Here is a 4,350-nt window from a genome sequence, read left to right as displayed (position 1 = left end):
CTGTGGGCTAAGGACACTGCTTGGAATGATCGGTGTTCTGCCCACTGCACAGGCTGCTCGGAGACAGTGTGGGAGGTGACCGGAATATCAGACAGTGTGAAAGCCACTCACGTCTGGCCTCTGCTTGGTGAGCCAGAGGAAGCTGCCTAAGTGAGTGGGAAGAAATAATGAATTGCTTGCAGGAACGCATTTGAGAATCTACTGAACAAGACTTGGTGCTAATCAACACAAGGACCCTGGCACTGTTTTGAAACGGATGCTTCCAGACTCCTGGAGGCAGGCGGGAGAACAGAATGTCTTGTCAAATTTCTTTCGAGCCCTTCTGTTTTCTAAACAATGAAAACAAAAAAAGGAATGTAGGTAAAATAGCTTCCACCCATAGGATACCACAGACATAGCAATGCTATATAAGCTCCCTTCTACTGTAAATTGTTTACAATTTTGACGTCATTTTTTCTAAATTATCCATAAAATGTCTATTTCTCTTAATTCAAGATTCAACTTTTCTAGAATTTCTCCAACATTTCAAGTTGTCTTTGACCTCAATTTCCTTTTCACACTTTTAGCAAATATAGTGTCTTTTAAAGAAATGCCTTTTTTCTTAGCTCTGTCTATTCACTCTAAATCCTCCTAAATAAATACATTGTACTTATTTTTTTTTAGTTTTCTTTTAGTGCTGCCGAAATGGGTTAAATCTTGCTTCTCTTATTGCACTTTCGTTTTTAAATACGTTAGAGATCTGAGATCTGTGTTTCTATTTATCTCTACAGTTAGGTTGTAATAACCTTGAGGACAGATGCCTCGAGGGAACTTGGTCCCCTGCATTTCTGTACCCAAAGGCTGCATGCAGTGCCTCTGTGCAATATCATGGCAGTGTATATTGCAGACCAGATGAGGTCTTGGTTAATTAAATATTTTCATGTGCCTGACTCATCTTTTCAGCGAGATCATAAACTCTGCAAGAGCTGTGCGCTTGACTCCCTCTGGCACTTGACAAATGGTAGGTATTTAAATTAAACATGAATCAGTTGAAATAAGACAAGAGACGATCACAGTGGGTAAGAATCTGTGCTGAACACACGCTAGCGTCCTGCTGTTCCCACACATTAGTACCACATACTACTTGCCAGATGCTGTCTCGAGTACTTTCCGGGATTACCTGATCTGTTTCTCCCACCCTATGACAAAGGTATAATGACTATTCCTACTGAGAAGAAACAAAATTCAGGCCCAGTAAGGTAAGTAACTTGCCCAAGTTCATACTACTCAGAACTAACAGAACAGGCATCTCACCCAAGTTTTCTTTCTCTAAGATCAAGCCATTATCCAGTCAGGGGTCCCCAACCCTGGACTGGTAAGGGCCTGTTAGGAACAGGGCCACCCAGTAGGAGGTGACTGGTGGGCAAGGGAGTGAAGCTTCATTGCATTTATAACCACTCCCCGTTGCTCACATTACAGCCTGAGCTCTGCCTTCTGTCCGATCAGTGGCAGCATTAGATTCTCATAGGAACGTGAACCCTATTGTGAGCTGCGCGTGTGAGGGATCTAGGTTGCGTGCTCCTTATGAGAACCTAATGACTGATGATGTGTCACCATCTCCTGTCGCCCTCAGATGGGACCATCCAGTTGCAGGATGATAAGCTCGGGGCGCTCCCTGATTCTACATTAGTGTAATTATTTAATTACATATTACAATTTAATAAAAATAGAAATAAACTGCACGATAAATGTAATATGCTCCAATCATCCCGAAATCATCCCCACCCCTGAATGGAAAACTTTTCTTCCACAAAACCAGTCCCTGATGCCAAAACGTTTGAGGATGGCTATTCTAAGTAATTTATATTACTTGATAAGAAATTTTTATTTTTTCATTAAATTAAAATCTACAGACAAAAATTCTTCCTCTTTAGGACGTAGTTCTGTGAGTTTGGACAAATGCGTGCAGTCATGTGACCATCAAAAAATGAAGATAAACAATAGTTTATCAACAAATAGAATCCCCCATGCAGCTTTAAAGTCAACTCTTCCCTGGCAACCACTGATCTTTTGTCTATACTTATGTTTTTGCATATTTCAAAACTGAATTATATAATAGGTGGTCTTTTGAATCTGATGTACTTCACTTAACAGTAATCACTTACAGTAATCACTTCAAGATTCATCCATATTATGGCTTGTACCAGTAGTTTATTCCTTTCGTTGTTGAATTCCATTGTAGGGATGTATCACCGCTTATCCACTCACCAGATGATATGTGACTGAGTTGTTACCAGTTTTTGTCAATTCTGAATAAAGCCACTTTAAACATTTGCATACAGGTATCTGTGTTAACATAAGTTTTTATTTTAATTGGAATAATACCTAGGAGTAAGGTTTCTGGGTTATTTGATAATGATATCTTTAGCTTTCTGAGAACTTCCCAATTATTTTCTGAAGTTGCTGTACCATTTTGCATTTTTACCAGAAATGTATGTCTTTAATGTCTCCAAATCCTAACTCGTATTTGGGACTGTCATTTTTTTTTTAAGTTTATCCTTTTACTGATTAAAGAGGATAAACTAAAACTAGAATCTAATTAGATTAATTAGATAAGCTAATAAATCTAAACTTTTATAATTTTAGATTTTCCATTTAAATCTATGATTCACTTTGGATTTTTTAAATTTAAAAATGCAATGCATCAATCAAAGTGTTTTGTTGTTTCCCATATGAATTTTCAATTGTTCTAGCCTTGTTTGTTAAAAAGATTATATTTCCTCTGTTTAATAGTCTTACGTTTGTCAAAAGTCAATTGACCATACATGTATGAGTGTTTTTCTGTACATTCTATTCCAGGGGCAACAAGCTTTTTTTTTCTTTTTGTAAAAGGTCCAGAAAACAAATATTTTAGGCTTTGTAGACCACATAATGTGTGTTGTAACTACTTAATTCTCTTTAGCTCAACAGTAGCCACAGGCAATACATAATTGAATAAGCGCAGCTGTGTTGCTAGGCTGAATTTGGCCCCAGGAGCTATGGTTTGCTGATCCCTGCACTATTATATTCCATTTATTTATGTCCACTCTTATGCCAATACCATGCTGTCTTGATTGACATAGTTCTGTAATAAGTCTTGAGATTAGGTAGAACAAATCCTCTAATTTTGTTATAAATTTTTTTTTTGACTATTTGCCTTTCTACATAAATTTTACACACAGCTGGTTGATTTCTACAACAAATCCTGCTGGGATTTTAATTGTAATTGTGTTGGATCTATAAATCAATTTAGAGACAATATATATCTCAAAAAGTTTGAGTTTGAATTCTTTGAACTATGAGCATGGAATGCCTCTTTAAAATTTTTTTTTCCTCTTTATTGATTTCTTTCATTTGTGTTTTATGGTTTTCGGCACATATACTTTGAAGATATTTTGTTAGATTTATCCTTAATAGCTTTTTGTAAATTAAAAATTTCCATTTTCTATTGATTTAGATTTGCATATTGACATATTCATGTGACCTGGTAAGTTTACACAATAGTTCTAGTAGCTTGTTTATAGATTTTTTTAGAATGTTCTGCATAATTATGTCATCTGAAAATTGTTTTAATTTTACTTATTTATTCTATATTCATTTTATTAGTTTTTTTATTACACTGGTTAAGACCTTCAATATGATATGAATGGGAGTAGTAAGAGTGGACAGCTTTGTCTTCTTAATCTTAGGAAGAAAGAATTCAGTCTTCCACCATTATGCGTGACGTTAGCTCTAATTTTTCTGTAGATTCTTTTCTTTTTAAGGAAGTAGTCTATTTCCAGATTGTTAAGAGTTTTTATCATGGATAGATGCTGTACTTTGTCAAATATTTTTCTGTATATCTGTGGATGCTCACATTCATTATGTTGTATGTTGATAAGATACATTAATTTTTAAATTCCCTGGATAAGCCCCCAGCTTGGAATAATGTATTATCCTTTTTCATGGTCCCAAGTTTGACAAACGAGGATTTTTGTTGATTGTCTAAATCTCATTTCACTGGCCTACTCAGATACAAAGGCTTTCTTTCCCATCCTCCCATCCTGTTATTTTGGGACCATGTGATTAATTCTGGCCAATTAGACAGAGGGATGTACTCTTTCAAAGTTGAAGCATGAGTGAGTTTTCTTTCTCTCTTCCATCTTCTGCCAGAGTGATTATGTTGATAACATGAAGCCTGAAGATGGAAGCAGATTCAATTCTTGAGTCACTACTCAGAAGAGAGCTTCTCTGGAGAATCCTCAAACCTGCAACACTGTTGGGGGTGAATGGATCAGATATCTTGTTTATTAGGTCACTGAGATGTTGGAATTAATTTGTTAACATGAATTA

This window comes from Sapajus apella, unplaced genomic scaffold (genome assembly GCF_009761245.1).
Source record: "Sapajus apella isolate SASKATOON/1434 unplaced genomic scaffold, GSC_monkey_1.0 scaffold111, whole genome shotgun sequence".
NCBI classification, from domain to species: Eukaryota; Metazoa; Chordata; class Mammalia; order Primates; family Cebidae; genus Sapajus; species Sapajus apella.
This window is presented reverse-complemented; position numbering follows the sequence as displayed.